General features: G+C 35.8%; 1 pseudogene across 1 annotated transcript; it reads left to right on the forward strand.

Moving 5' to 3' along the window:
* The first annotated feature begins 6249 nt into the window (after positions 1–6249).
* LOC143624254 (uncharacterized) lies at positions 6250–14311 on the forward strand (annotated as a pseudogene). The gene is made up of 15 exons (XR_013152074.1): positions 6250–6484; positions 7541–7615; positions 8595–8810; positions 8975–9248; positions 9581–9715; positions 9794–9919; positions 10036–10080; positions 10860–10967; positions 11572–11715; positions 11794–11917; positions 11996–12070; positions 13291–13590; positions 13670–13762; positions 13906–14053; positions 14123–14311. The product of XR_013152074.1 is annotated as an uncharacterized LOC143624254 (transcript).
* The last annotated feature ends 2921 nt before the right edge of the window (positions 14312–17232 follow it).

A 17232-nucleotide genomic window follows, 5' to 3' on the forward strand; every position in this document is an offset into this window, starting at 1 on the left:
ATTCGCTAAGGAGTTTAGAGAATGGGAAGCCATTCGTTGATGGGAACACCCCATTCTCTAATGATGGTAACGAATGGGACTTGGGCCAATAAATAGGCTGTTCCTGTTCATAAAGTATAGGAATTTTGGCCTAAAGTATTCAAAGTAACGTTATGCTGCCGAAATCTCTCTAGAATGATAAGCTGCCTCGAGGTGCTCATCGAGGCGGATTGAGCTTAACCAGATGTATACATGCATGTATGAGATCTTGTAATCATTCGGTTAATATCAATGAAACATTCTTTGGCTCAATATCGTTCTACGTAATTGATCGTCTCATGTACGTGTCACGTTATGCTATTGGATCCTGCTAGAGAAATAAACGGTTTCCTCAGAGTATGCCTGGGAACTTGAGTCAGAAATGCGGAAGAAGTACCCACACTTATTTTTAATAAATTCTCGAGGACGAGATTTTTCCAAAGGTGGGGAGGATGTAACATACAGAAAAAATTTGATACAAAATTTGACAATTTTGGAAGTTACGGGACTGGTTAGTCATTTAGCTAAAATAAATATAGGAAATCGACATATAGTTGACGACTAATCGGATGAAATTGGCACATGGCTGATGACTAATAGGATGGAATGACATGTGTCGCCACATGTCAACATAGAATAGCATGAGTCATCACAAGAACAACGCATGTCGAGTTCTTGTAACACCTTGTGCTTATTGATTAAGTTTCCTAACACTATGAATAGCAGACTTTAGAGTTCATTTCTATTCATCCTAAACACCAAACCACTCCTACTTTCTTGAAGTTTGTGCCATATCGACGCCACTCCGGAGTTATGAAGTTTCATACCCCATACCCTACGTATAGTCGAAGTGCTGCCAATTTTAAGGTAGGAGTTATTTTAAGTCATTTCAATACATAGCTTAGATCGTATCGAAGGTATAGCTTAAACCTTGGAAAGTTATTATAAATATATTTAAGCTTTTCATATATAAAGGGTTACAAAAATAACGGTTCCTTTATGATTAAGAAACGTAAATTTTTACATACAAAGTTCATTGTCAATTGACGTTTGTTCTAGAGGAAGAAACATAAATATTTTAAACAAAAGATATTTATAATATAGATGCTTTATGAAACAGAATAACGTGATGGACATGTAGTAACTGGAAGGGTGACAACACTAGTAGTTGAGTTTTTGTCTAAGGAAAGTAATTCGTATAAATCTCAATCAACCGCGAAACCCGTTTATTTTCCTGGAGAGCTCGATGAGAATGTTCGAACCTATTAGGCCAAAGCATGCAACACCAAACGTCATACCGTTATATCAAAACAAATATTTTATCAAGGTTAAAGTTAAAAATTAGACTAAAGGTCTAAACCTATGACAAGACCCGAGCTCCGATGCAGAAGCGTGAATAATGGTCGTTATTAATGGTGGACCTCGGATCTCGGATCTGAGCTAGGATCGAATCGTATTCACTCTTGAAAGGTGTTTTGGACGGATGAGTGGTGTTTGGGAGAGAGCCTGAATCGATTACAATGAACAATAGACTGGATGAACAATAAGCTGTGGAGCTACTTACCCGTGTTCAGCGGGTCATGCATAGTAATGTTATGACTCAAAGATCAGCAAATATAGTTTTTAAAAGATTGGGTTTTGCGATTCAAAAAGGGGTAGCGGCGCAGCTTGTTGCCCGCTTGCCTTCTGTTTCGATGTAATCCAATAAACAATAAATACGGCGAAAAAAAATTAAAGATAAGGATGAAACTATAGATAATTATAGTTGATCGGAAGGAAGCTATTAAATAGATTACTTTACCATTTTTAATATATGTAATCAAAACACAAATAAAAGAAGTGATAGTATGATTTCATTAGTCAAAAGATTGTCATACAGAGAACTAATACATACACATATACATACAATAAAGATCAGCCACCTCCAGAGAGCTCATCCTGGAGGCGGCAGCTCTCTCTAAGAGATAAAACCTAGATCTCACACAATACACAATACACTCATACTAGACAAATTAACAAATACATCTATTTATACTAGTCTAGCATGACTTGGTCTTCAAGCCATCCACCCTTGGTTGAGACCAAAAATATTAATTATTTTTCACCCATAATAATAATAATTCGATGCGTCGGTCTAAAATATAAGTCCCAACAATCTCCCCCTTACACCGATGCCATCGAATTTCTTCCATGATCACCTCAAAAACTCTTTGTCTTTCATTGAAATTATCCCCCTCACGTTAAGCTTCTCCCGTTGTTCATTTTAGATCATTTCTCCTATATCACATTCGGATACATTTGTATGGGCATATGAACGAGGCTTTGAACTTCAAAGATCAACTTCAAGTAACAAGGTCATCACAAAAAGAAATAAACTCAATGTGATCATCAAATAATCTTCCATTCTTCAAATCTGTTTCTTCCCTTGTAAATCATCTTCAAACCATTCCCTAAATCAAGATAGCATTCAAGTCAACCATAACCCGTTCTTGATTGTCACGTGACTGTTTTCATAGGAGGTTAAACTCTACTGATCATCCGTTCACCATGTTACTAGTGATGACTCTATCTTCTCAACCGTACTAGGAAATCTGAAGACTCACAAACAATGAAACATCTCTAAAGAATCTTGGATTATTGATCTTGATCAACTTTTCATTAACTTGAGTCTTTTCACTTGATTTGAAGCAAGCAATTTGCAATGAAATTCAAGAATTTTTACTCCCCTAATTTTGTTGCAACTGTCTTTGAAAATTGTGTCTTCAAATCAAGTATGGGTGAAACAACCTTGACCATCCTTATCAAGATTGTTGATTCTGTAATAAACAAAGATAAACAAAACATTATGTTGGTTGACACTCAAAAGTGATTAAATTCGTAAGCTTGGTCAACACTTGTTCTTGTAAAGCTCTTTGATGAAGTTGTGAAAAATTGATAAGGCTTTGATTTCCTTTTGCTTGTTGATGATTGGATAAAATTTACCAAAATACCCCTGGTATATATCTTCCGTAAAGATTAGATTGGTTAAACGGTCAACGGCACCAAATATTTCAAAAGTTTCTTCAAAACTTGTAATTCGTTCACGAGCATGGATTATCGGTTTACGAGCACACATAAGTCCTTTGAATCCCTTCACGAGTATACTCAATTTTTTTTTACTCGAGGGCTTGCTCGAAAATACTTGTGTTTTTCTTTACTTGAGCATTCTCTAGGGCATGCTCGAGAGCTTGCTCGAGGGCTTGCTCGAAAATACTTGTGTTTTTCTGTCTTTACTCGAGCATGCTCTAGGGCATGCTCGAGGGCATGCTCGAGAGCTTGCTCGAGGGCTTGCTCGAAAACACGTGTTTTTTCTTTCTTTTCCTGAGCATGCTCAAAAGCAAAAGTGTGCTTGAAAACACTTGTATTTTTCTTTTCTTTTCTTTTCATGAGCATGCTTAGGAGCAAAAGTAAGCTCGAAGAAGGTTTGCTTGAGTAAAACAAAGTGTGCTCGAGACCAAAAGATATATTCCAAGATAAACCAGGATGTGCTCGGGGTTCATGTGCTCGATATAAGATATGCTCGAGATAAGTTGTGCTCGAAGCAACACTTAGTCATTTTACATACTCGAGACCATTCTTATCATGCTCGAGACATCCAGACTTCTTTTCTGCATCAGCAATCAATGATTTTCCAATACAGAACCTGCTTGAATATTCCTTTTGCATCTTCCATCTGCTGCTACAAATAATGATTAGATTGCTCCTAGTACCTGTTCATTCTTGACTTCTACATATCAGATTGTACCAGCAGCAATGTTCTTCAATATTCCCTTTACTGTTCAAGCAGCACACTCATATCAGAACAATTACAAGCACATAAAACCCTAATTTTCAGATCAAGAACCAAGCTTCTTCATCTAAAATTAATCGTTGTAGCAATATCCCAGTCATCTCGATATCAACCATCTATCTTCAATCTATCAACATCTGTTACAGATCTGAAAATCATCTTCAATAACAGTTTTGCCCCAAAACGAGCTCAAAACACTGTTACATCAGATCTGGACCGATATGACCAAATAAACATGAAATTAATGTTAAATATCCGAACCAGTCATCAACCCAAACATCAATCCACATAAATTTTACCCAAATCATCAAATAATTTCAAAACCCTAAAAATTTTTCAACAAACCTCATCGGTTTAACATCCATGGTGAATTCAAAAACGAGATGAATCAGATTCAGCGGTTAGTTTGAACGATTCGGCAACCCTGCTCTAATACCAACTAACAAGACCCGAGCTCCGGTGCAGAAGCGTGAATAATGGTCATTATTAACGGTGGACCTCGGATCTAAGCTAGGATCGAATCGTATTTACTCTCGAAAGGTGTTTTGGACGGATGAGTGGTGTTTGGGAGAGAGCCTGAATCGATAACAATGAACAATAGACTGGATAAACAAATATATGTAATCGAAACACAAATAAAGAAGTGGTAGTATGATTTCATTAGTCAAAAGATTGTCATACAGAGCACTCATACATACACAAATGCATACAATAAAGATCAGCCACCTCCAGGAGAGCTCATCCTGGAGGCGACGGCTCTCTCTAAGAGATAAAACCCTAGATCTCACACAATACACAATACACTCATACTAGACAAATTGACAAATACATCTATTTATACTAGTCTAGCATGACTTAGTCTTCAAGCCATTCACCCTTGGTTGAGACTAAAAATATTAATTATTTTTCACCAATAATAATAATAATTCGATGCGTCGGTCTAAAATATAAGTCCCAACAAGCTAGATCATTCGATTTAGATATTTATACAAATTTATTCTCGTAACGACAGGTTTGAGATAGCGTGCACAACATAAATAAGTAGAGACGCACTTATCATAACAAAGGCGAGTACATTGACTCAACTAATGTGAAGGCGCTAAGCATTTTACATATGATTTACAAATCAAACGCATGGCTTGAATGGTTTTCAAAACGTTTGATGCGTAAAGATAATCTACTAAAAAACATTCGGTCCATAAGTGCACATATAGTTGGATCTAAGTTATACACGTGTTATGAATGAAGTCTGTCAGTGGCGGATCTTGAGCATTTAGTATGGATGGGTCGAAAGTCACGACAATAAAATATCGTTTTTCCTACTTCTAAGTATCGGGTCGGCAATTCGGTTCGGGTCGGGTCAAACAATAATTCCAAACCCTAACATACCAAATTGAAAGAAATACAAAATGGTGAAATACGAATTACTGAATCTGGTCTTTGCTTGCTTCTGTTGACTGTTTCGATTAATCAATTTTACTCCCACACGAGCCAGTTCTGAACCTCAGGCCTCAGTAGACAATGACAGCGTCCAATCAATCAATTGATTTCACATCCAAACGATTTCATCAATTCACTTGCTTGCTTCTCACTTCTGTTTGGACTTTTGTGCCGAACCTCATAAGTCAGTAATTCACAAAACGACCATCGCACAATGGAACCTTCATTTGTTGTTGTGTTCAAGCATCAATCATATGTTACGGTTGGGTTTGGGCTTAATGTTTAGTTTTTTTGTAAAGTTTATTTGGGTTTGCAGTTGGTCTTATGGAGTTTTATTTCTTAGCCTTCTTTTCTTTATCTTTACGTTTATTTCGTTAACGATTTCTGATCTTTAGCTTTAAACAAACTTTACATTTATAAAAATTTAAGCCGGGCCCGGACTCAAATAACTTGGTTGGGCCGGACTCAAATAACTTGGCTGGGCCGGACTCAATACATATATATATTTTCTTGATTTTTTTTTCGAAAAAAAGACACTACCGAGCGAAAAACGTGATGGGGCCGTGGCCCGGTTCGCCTCGTATTAAGATCCGCCATTGAAGTCCGTAACACGGCTAGTAAATAGATCAATTGTAGGCATACACAAAACTACAGATAATTTGAGTAAAAGACTAGTGTGTTTCGTGGTTGTATACTCGGGTGAAACAATCATATGCTGAGTGCATTAGTTAGTGATAAATGATGATAGAATAACAAGGAGATAGCTAATTGAAATATAGAAGAATCGTGGGCTTATTTTGTTAAAAGAGTCCATGTAAACAAGATCATGTAAAAACTCTTATATATATATACTTAATGAATTTAGAAAGAGCTAAACCGGTGGGACATGGTGACTTGACTAGGGAAACAAACAGAGAAAAGAGGAGCAATAGCAATAGCAATAGCAATAGCAATAGCGTATGATGGAAGAAGAAACCCTAAATGACAAGAACACAACTTCGTCTGAGTCGGAATCATCTGATGGAGAAAGTACGGCTATGGAAATGGAATTGGAATTGCAAACCCTAGCGACGGAAGTCTCCACCAATCCGGCCAACTACGACGCTCATGTTCAGTACATAGGCCATGAAGGAGTTGTTTCCCTTGACTCCTACAATGTGGCAGCAGTGGGCCAATGACGAAATCTCCCTCCTCTCGGTAACTAATCCTTCCTTCCTTTTCATAACACATGGAAAAGAGGATAATTATTATAATGATAATTTTAAATCAAAACAACTATATCACACTCTTATGTTTTCTACTCCATCTCCCGATCTTGAATTAGGTTTACACTTACAGTACCCTAAAACTATTTATATTTGTTATTTAATATATTATATAAGAACTTTGTAATTCGGATTCGGATTCGGATATGTTTGAACACCCCTACATTTCACATATATCGGTTATCGGTCCCTTGGTAAAATATTGGTCACAATATTGCTCCTGATATTATTGGCAGTATTGGGCTGGTATTTGACCGATTTTCCCAATATCCGATATCAGCTTTTTAAGTCTTAATTGCCAATTTTTAGTGTTTAATATTAGTGTTTTAAGTCTTAATCATCTCCTACTTGCTACAAATGTTAGTATTTTGCAAGTTGCAAAAGGTTAATTTGTTAATGGTAGGATAGTATATTGAAGTGTTAGTGTTGAATTGCTATATATCATCATCATCATCATCGTACTCAGTAAATCCCACCAATAGCAAAGCTATGGTAGGGTCTGAGGAGGGTAAGATGTAGACAGCCTTACCTCTACCCCATAGGAATAGAGAGGCTGCTTCCGGTGAGACCCCTAGCTCGATAGTAGTTTTGCATCAAGCCTTGGGCATAAGGCACATAACACTCAACCACCGGGACAACGGACAAGTGGTGCATGCACCCTTGTCTTTCGGCTATCAATGCCACCACATGATGCTTGACTAACCTTCCGCCACTTTTAACGTTATTTTCACGAGATCAGTAAAATAACGTCAAAATTAGTGCAATTTTCCTTTAGCCCCCGAGGGTTCACACATATATACATTATATGGGCGCACCGCAAGCAGGGCGTTGAATTGCTATATATATATATATATATTCTGAATGATATTAAAGTTACTGATATCTCACTGCGATAACCGATATTTCAAATATCGGTCCTTGACCGATATCCAATATTTTATGCATTAACTGCATAGTTTGTGATTAAACACACAATAATTTCTTCTAGTTAATTCATTATAGGTATGAAGGTGCAGTTTCCACGATTGAGAGGCTCTATGAGCGTGGAGTGTCTGATTATTTGGTAAGCTCTTTGTTTGTTTGTATAATTGTGTTAGAGTTATGTGAACTATTATACTTTGTATTCTTGATATAGCTATCACTTATAGTTTAACTGATAATAAACATATTCAAGTAGTTTAACAAGACTACATGTCTACATGGTATGAGGAGCTTTGAGATTATAACTTCATATCACTATTTTTGTTTTTCGGTTGTATTTGGGAACTAGAAAGGTGCGCACAATCTATTTTTGAATTAAATAAAAAACTATGGCAATACCATGCTCAAATTTAAGAAAAAAAAATGCTTGTTTTTTATCGTGTAGTTAAAAAAAAATATTAACATAAGAAAGAGTTATGGCCGTTTAAAAATCAGGGGTGGGGGGGGGGTGTCGTTTAAAATGAATTTACAAGAATTATATGGTTAATGATGTGGGGGCAAAAGTGTAAGTAATCTTTAAATAACTGTAAGGTGAGAGCAAAGTTAGCCTTTACAATTAAGTACGTTGATGAAGTAAAACAAAAGACAAATTTGCCCTCTTTTTACCTTTGAATTAGATGTTGTGCAGAAGCTCCAAGTATTGTAATTGCTTAAATTTTGTACCGTCTTAAAATGCCCATATGGAATGCATTATATAGCGTTATAGATAATATTTAATCTGGCGAGAAACTTTTGTTGGACACTACATTTTTGTGTATACTGTTATATTAGTTCTCCATACATTTTGATTCAAGCATTAGCTTTGTTCTTCTTGTTATATTTGGTATTTTAGTAACTTTATTCTGGTATTGTCATATTTTCTTTACATGTCTCGAAACTACTATTATTAAGATATTCATGTGTTTATTGTTTAATACTATTGCATTTTTGTCAACTGGTTTATTAAGGTACTAAAAGACATTGAGTCAAACTTTTATTGGTGGATAAATTGTCTCATACTGCTTTGCGTCTTCAGTAGTGAGTTCAGCTATCAAACCTAATGAGGTATTCTTTCTATGCAGTCTGTCTCTCTGTGGCGTGACTACTTGAATTTCATTCAAAAGTATGATTCTTCTGTTCGTGAACTCACACCCACTGGAATTTTGAAGGCACGTGACCTATTTGAGCGTGCACTCATTGCATGTGGTTTACATGTTGCTGAAGGCAGTAAATTATGGGAAGCATATATAAGTTTTGAGAATGCTATTCTCAATAGCATGGATGAGACGGATTTGGAGGTATATATTTTTTTTCTTTTCCTAACTGTAACTGTAAAAAACTGGGATTGTTTGTCATATTCTTTTGTACTATTATTGTTCTTCTAACTTTAATTATCCAAAACTCGGATCGTTTGTTATCATATTATTTTTACTGCTATGGTTACTTATATTTTGGTTTACAGGCAAGTGAAAAGCAGGTTCAAAGAGTTGGTAGTATATATCATCGACACCTGTCAATTCCACAGCAGGACATGAAGTCAACTCTTGACCTACAAGGCATGGGAGTCTGAACAAGGGAATACTCTTGATGCCAATAGTAGCAGTATTGATGGACTTTCATCTCATGTTGCTTCTGCTTATCAGAAGGCTTTAGACATGCTGATTGTGCGTGCCGATTTCGAACAAAAAATACTAGCAAGTGATGTGTCTGATACAGAACGGTTTCAAAGTTTTATGGTAAGTTACTGATTAAAATGGCTTTTATAATCATATTTGAAGAATCAATTATGTATAGAACTTTTGGACTATGTGTGTAAAGTTGCACAAAGTGCATTTTCATGCATAAGAATCTTCTAAATCTTTTTTTTTTCAAAATTTAGATTATTATTGTATCAGTATAGTATTTGTAATCATATTTGACACTCTAATTACGTATTGGGCCAAAAGTGTTTCAGGTCAACTTAACTTGGTTTGATACTTGCAAGAAGTTCACTCATTTGACATTCAATAACTCGTTTTGTTAACTGCATACTATTGTATGATTGATGATCCATGTTTTGTTTCTGTAGGCTTATTTGAAATTTGAACAGTCCTCTGGAGATCCTTCTCGAGTTAAAAGCTTGTATGAACGGGCAATAACTGAATTTCCTATATCCGGTGATCTCTGGATTGATTACACGAGCTACCTAAACAAAACCCTAAAGGTTTAGTTAACATTTTTTGTTTCTTTTTGTACATTGAGAGTTTAACCTTCTAATCGTTAATTATTTTTTAAATGCCAGACAGACAAAACTTTGAGGGGTATTTTTAACAGGGCTACAAGGAACTGCCCTTGGGTTGGAGAACTATGGGTTCGCTTCATGCTATACCTTGAAAGGAGTCATGGTTCTGAGAAAGATCTTTCTGATGTATGTTCTGTTTGTTCTGTTTTTTTTTTATTTTTTTAAAAAATGAAGTGCCCACTATTTCTAAAAGGTGTTTATGATTGTTGCACCACTGATACAAGATGTGTCATCCATTTCAGGTCTTTGAAAGATCTCTGCAATGCACATTTTCTACCATAGATGAGGTATAACCATACTTATTTATTTCTTTAAATACTTTTATCATCACTTCATTTTGTTTTCTTAATTTCATATGTTTGATGGGGTGTGCATGGGTCGGTTTGGGGCTAAAACAGAGCCAAAAAACCTAAATTTCCGTTTTTGAGTTCTTAAAAGGGTTTGGTTTCCGTTTTTTTGGGTTCTTGGTTGGGGTTCGGTTTGTTTTTTTTTGGTTCTTGGTTGGGGTTTGGCTTGCTTTTTTTCGGTTTTGCCATTTTGGCCTGAAAATTTTGGGCCAAAAAAAACTTGACTAAAAGTAAGGAATTTGGGCCTAAGTTTTGTTGGTTAATAATTAATTGATTATTATACATTTGGGCTAAATTATTTGTGTTAAACTATATATTAAATTAATATAAATTACTTAAAATTCAAAGTAAAAAAATAATGAAATCTATAAGTTCGGTTCGGTCTTTTTGGTTCAATTGCACGTAAAACCAAAACTCAACTGAAAGTTTGGTTTTTACGAAAACATAAAATCAAACCGTTGGTTGTTGTTTTGGATTGGTTATTTTGGTTTGTTTTTGTTATTTTGGTTTCGGATCGGTTTTAGGGTTTCATGCACACCCATATGGTCTAATGAAACAGTTCTCCTATCTGACATTAGTTTCTTTATATGTTTGTGAGAGTTTTGAGGATCAGGTGTTCCACAAGTTCTAGTTTAGAGAAGTGATTCTTATTTAACGTCTTATAATAGTTGAAATGTTATCATGAATGTTTTTAATTAATAAATGTATGATAATTTCAGTACGTAGATATATTTCTGACCAGAGTTGATGGTCTGAGGAGGAGAATCTTGTTTGCTAAAGAACTGGATGATGGCTTAGATTTTTCCTTGATAAGGAATACTTTCCAGGTTTGTCTTATACTCTTATTAATCTTATGGTTATTGCTTCATCCTATTTGATAACGTTACTTGATTCTTCACTAAAAAGACGTGCCTAAATAACACATATATTACATTTTTAGGTAGCGTGCTCGGTTTGAATTACCTTATTAGGCTATATTTATTATTTTATTTACCTTTAGACTTGTGTCATTGTGTGGTTGTCCAATAATGCTATTTGGAGCTCTCTTAAATGGGGAAATTTTTAAGAAATTGCAATTTGGTATGCTTGGAAGTTGAGATAAAAATTTCACGGTCTTTGCACACTTTTTGGATTACTTGTATCCTTTATTATTTCATATAAATAATAAAATTTTCAATATATTATTTGCCTAAATTGTATTACTTTGGATTGACCGTTGTAAGTATATTATTTCACCTAAAATAATGGTAGCTGTAATTTTTGGATTGACCGTGTTTAAATCACTTTTAAATATGTAGTTGTTGTCTACTTGCTACGTTTATCGCTCTAGTAGTCTTTTTGGGCTTTGGATAGTGGATACTCATTCATCTACCTATGTAGCTTTGCATCAATCAGTTTACAACTATTATCTTATATATGATGGTTTTCCAGAGGGCATGTGATTATTTGTCACCACAATTAAAGAACACATCCAGTTTATTGCAAATACATAGCTATTGGGCTCATCTGGAGTCTTAACATCGGGAAAGATATAGCTGCGGCTCGTGGAGTATGGGAAACCTTGCTTAAGAGCAGGTTCAGAGTTGTATTTATTTTATTTAATATAACAACTTTTGCCAGTTTGCTAATTGAAAATCTTATAAATAATTGTAGCGGGTCTATGCTAGAAGCTTGGCAAGGCTATATATCAATGGTGACTGAGATGGGACACATAAATGAAGCTAGAGCTTTATATAAATGATGCTACAGTAAAAGGTTTCATGGGACAGGTTCTGAGGTATGTCTTTTATTGTAAACATTATATGTTTTTGTTTCATCGATTCAGTTTATAACGTCTTTGTATCCTAACATTCAGGATATATGCAACTCATGGATACGTTTTGAGAGGGAATTTGGTACACTAGAAGATTTTGAACATGCTTTACACAAGGTACTTTTAGTTGTATGCCACAGGGCTGTTCACGAGCCGAGCCTGAGCAAGCTCGGGCTCGTCCCAGTTTGGTTTGGCTCGGTTTATAAAAAAATAATAAACGCATATTTAAACAAAATAGAATTGAAAGTACAGTATTCAAACTGTCAATTTGTAACTTCAAATTGCAATATGTTAATGGAATCAACATAAGGTCTTTAAACCCATTTAAATCAACAAAATAACATATACCATTTGAATCGACAAAATAAATAAACTCGTTGAACAAATATCATAATCTGCTTGTTATTGCTGTTCAAAAAAAAAAACAAACTGTTGAGAACGATTCTAAATCTGGTCCAAAGACGAACTACTGTAGGGGTTTTATTAAAACCTTTTATTCTGAATATGGCAAAGTAGCTCCTGGGTGGGGAACGACCTACATACATGTACGTATACGCTAGCTGCGTGCCCGCGCGATACGCGGGTTAAGCATGCAAATGCGCTATTGAATACCTAACCAGTAGTATGCGTGTAACCTCGCAACAGTACGCGTGCAATTCGAACCAAATGAACCTGCCCGACCCAAGCCAAATGAACCTCGCAACAGTCTTAGCTGGTAACCAAGTAACATGTTAAGTTTTTTAAAATTAAAAAACTATCAATATCATACTCAAATTAAAGAGAATAAACTGCTCGTTTTAATGGTGTAATATTTAAAAAAATAATATTACCATGTGAAAAAGTTATGGCCATTTAAAAGTTGTTTGGGTAGTTGGTTTAAAAAAGGGATAATGTGTAACTATTATATAAATTAACAACATGTGATTTGAAGGACCAAACTTGTTTTTAATGAATTATAATTCATTGTATAGATGATGGTGTCCTAAAGACAAAATTGCCCCTAAAGTCTCAATGTTTTATGCTTGGTGTGTTCTACCTTATATGTAGTTTATTGTACCTTTTAAAATTTAAGGGGTCCCTCACTCCTATACATATACTATAGCTATAAATATTGATATTGATAATAAAAATAAAGTAAGGGTAAAATGATTTGAGCCACTCTTGGCTCAGGCTCCGTTCGGTTTTAAAGCATGTCAATTCAAGCAAGCCACGAGCTTTTTGGACTTGTATGTCAGTTTCTCAATGACTTGTGTTATAATCAGCCAGTTTGTTTTAGTTTTGTTGTGACGGCCCGGCTTGGTGTCTGGGGTGTGTGATGCAATATCTTGTTATTGTAGGTGAGTCCTCGGTTGCAGGAGCTACAGTTATTTAGGTTACAACAAGAGAGCAAAAATGTTACTTCATCAACAGTTGATAAAGACGATCCTGCTAAGAAAGTTAAAGGTGAAAAGAGCAAGTCATCTTCAGATGCAGCAGCAGCAGCAGAAGCTAATGAAGAGTCACCAGCAAAAAAACAAAAGGTTAAAGCTAATAATAAGACTTCAGTTAAAGGGGAAAATACAAGAGACCCTGCTCCTGAGAAATTGAAGCAATACACTGGCCAATGCACCGCCTTTGTATCAAATCTTAATCTCAAGGCAACTATTCTTCTTATACGTTATACATTTGGTAAATGTTGTGTTTGTGCTTTGTAACGTGATTGTGTGGCATTTGCAGGCAAATTCTGAGGACCTACGTGCTTTTTTCAGTGATGTTGGTGGCGTTGGTGCTATTCGAATACTGTTGGACAAGTTCACTAAAAAATCAAGGGTCTCTCTTTCTCTCTTGTTAATTATCATTGTCATCATCATTATTGTTGTTGCTGTTATTACTATCATTATCACTATCAGTATTATTATTTTTGTTATTATTATTATTATTATTATGATGACACTACTTGTGTTTTTATAAAGGGATTGGCATATGTGGACTTCTGTGATGATACACACCTTGAGGCAGCTGTGGCAAAGAATAAGCAAATGCTTCTTGGAAAGAAGTTGAGCATTGCACGTTCGGATCCTATGGGCAAAAGGAAAGGACCCAAAACTTCAACAGCACAAGGTTAGCTCATATATTAGATACATGATTATATTGGTTGAGTAATAAGTATTTGATGGTTGGTTTGTGAAGGTGAAGATGGAAAAGTTGAGCTAAAGGGGAGAAACGCTTTTGCTTTTCCTAGAGCCCTAGGTCAGCCGTCTAAACAGGCGGCATCTTCTTCAAGTGCAGGAGAGGAGAAGCCTAAATCGAATAAGGAGTTGAGGGAGTTGCTCCTAAACAAGACATCAAAACCTGTCTAAATCATGTTTGCTAACTATGCTATCTATGTAAGGTATTTTGGTAATTTACCATTTCGATACTGCTTTAGTATGTTGACCTTTTTAGCATTTATCTGGTTAAAATTGGCGTTTTATTTTTTTTAGTAAAAAAAAAGGGTAAAGTGCTAAAATCGTCCTTAAGGTTTGATCATTTTTGCGACTTTAGTTCAAAAAAACTATTTTTTTTGCAAGTCTGTGTTGCAGAGATTCATGGTCATTGTAAATGAGATTAGGACGACTAACTTGCAAATCTCTGACTCTGACCTAAACAAGAAACTGTTATCTTCATTGTCTGGTGAATGGTATACAGCCAGCAAATTTATCAAGGAAAAGGCCAATTTTTCCAACTTTAAGTTGGATGATGTGTTAGCTTTCCTAAAAGCTGCTGAGCATGAGATGATTAAGAATCACATGATCAGAGAGGATAAGCCCAGCTTCCCAGTGACAAATGCTCTTATAGCACCAATGGGAAATCTTTCTGTTAAGAACCAGCAACAACCAATTATTGAAGAGCCAACTAAAACAATCTTGGTGTGTGGAGGAAGTCAGTCAAGGTTCAATGTACAAATGATAGAAGATGACAACATCTCATCAGCAAGTGGACACCCTCCGTACATGCCAAGCAATGCAAGCCATGGAACATACTATCAAGCTCTATTTTCTATGTTCACTGATTCATATCATGCCTTTGTGGCCAAGAACTTGATCAACACAAGCATTATGTAGGAAGATCTTGAGCAAATTGATGCAGATGAATTAGAAGATATGGACATCAAATGGGAGGCTGTAATGTTAGCTGTGAGATGCAAGAGGTTGTACAACAGGACAGAAAGAACAAGCTTCTCTGGACCTAATGATAGAATAGAGTTTGACAAATCAAAAGCAATTTACTACAACTGTCAGCAACCTGGTCACTTTGCCAGAGAATGCAATCAGCCCAATTAAGTGGGAAACCAGGTTAATCAAAATCAGTTCTACCATAATCAAAACCAAAACTTCCACCATCAGAGAAATCAAATGGCCAATCAAAAGCCCTACCAACAACAGAACAGACCCCAGCAACAACCTTTCCAACCTCAAAGAAATAACCAATTACAGATTTATAACAACCAGAATAGAGTCAATCCAAATACTATGAATCAGGTTAGAGACCAAGAGAACGTTGCAGTCACAAGGGTACCACAAGATGGGGATTTTGACTGTAGCAACCATGCGGCAGAGATGGAAAAAGCAAACGTTGCTTTCATGGCCAAGGTGCAGGACGAAGCAGAATCTTAAATGCACATGTACATTTTGATATCTATATTTATGATTTTTTGACAATTGATGAACTTAATCAGGAGATTGGAAAGTGAAAGTTAGAATGTGGTAGAAAGGAAGCCTTTCTGAATGTGTATGAGACCAGTGAGGAAACCTACGAAAACCAGATTATGGGATTAGAAGAAGATTGTATGCAAGCATACAGAACTCAATCAAGAATAACCGTTGAGATTGAGGGACTGAAAAAGATGTATGCTGATGAGAAGCTTAAGAATGCTGAATTGATGATTTAAATGGAATTCCTGAAGAACCTGGTATCTACTAGAAACATAGTTGGATTTGTGGACAAAATGACAGATGAAGAGAAATACAAAAAGGTTCCACCACCTTTTTGTAACAGTTATCCACTAAGAGTAGACAAGGAGAGCAAGAATAAGTATTTGAAACAATTTAAGAATGTTTTTGAATACAGAACTGAGTTTGTAAAACAGTATGAAAATGTGGTTGTTGATGAAGAGGGAGAGTTTGTGATGAAGAAAAATGAGAAATCAGAGGAGAAGAAGGTTGCAAAGAAAGATGAAGTAAAGAAGAAATGGAGTGAATACTCCAGTGAGGGGAGTACTTGCAGCTGTGTCAGTACCAGATCAAAAAAAAAGAAAAGAAAAAGAAGAAAGGATCAAGTAAAAAGGGTGATGAAAAGATTCCTATGTTGCCAAAAATAACCCCCAAAATGAAAAAGAACTTTGAGAAGATGAGAAGAGAGCATGTGGTGTTTGATATATGTGCCAGACCTCAGTCAGAAATCAAGAAAAGGAATGATGTACCAAAGAAGTCCACATATGATCAAACCCATCGACCAATTTATCCAATTTTCTCTAATTATGAACTGTTTGATATTGGGGATGTGGATTATGTGCCTATGAGAAGATTTGCTGATGAACCAGATGGAAGCTCCTTAAGATAACCATCTAAAGTGAAGCCAATTGTGTTTGTCAAGGAGAAATATCCTTTAGTGCTTGATGTGAATAGGCCAATCAAAATGGATTTCAGCAACTCCTTGTGCCCAAAGACATCCCTAGGCTTTGACTTTCCCAAGCCAAGTGACAAAATCAAAGACAAGCAATTGCTTGAAGATATGGGAAGTTATGCCAAGGTATGGTGAAAAAAATGTGATGGTTATGGTCATCATACAGATTCCTGCTGGTTTGAGCAAGATGAGTTTGTTATGCCAGATGTTGTTTGTGGTTTTGATATGAAAGGATACAAACAGATGTATTAAAGGTATTTGAATAAAAAGAAGAACATCTCAAGTAATGAAGAGAAAAGATCATGTTTGGAGAGAAGATTGATGCAGGATCTGAAAATCAAAAGATGATTCAAAAGAATCAAGCAAACCAGTTAAGAACAAAAGGTCAAATGACAAAGGAAAAGCTAAAATGAGACATGGTGTTCTTAATGGTGATGAGAAATTTTTTATGAAGCAAAGGTTTGAACCAAGAGGGTTTCAGTGGAAGACAAAGAAGGAGTTAAATGAGTGGAAAGACTGTGTGATTGATCAGATTGAAAACAGCATTAAGTCACCAGTCGTGTCAGTTGGGTCAGACTCAAACTCAGATGAAGAATGTGAAATAGTCTATGAAAATCCACTTCCACTTCCAGTTC

The sequence above is a fragment of the Bidens hawaiensis genome, unplaced genomic scaffold, assembly GCF_021521415.1.
Source record: "Bidens hawaiensis isolate Kalapana, Puna unplaced genomic scaffold, B.hawaiensis_p1.1 tig00003739_1, whole genome shotgun sequence".
NCBI classification, from domain to species: domain Eukaryota; kingdom Viridiplantae; phylum Streptophyta; class Magnoliopsida; order Asterales; family Asteraceae; genus Bidens; species Bidens hawaiensis.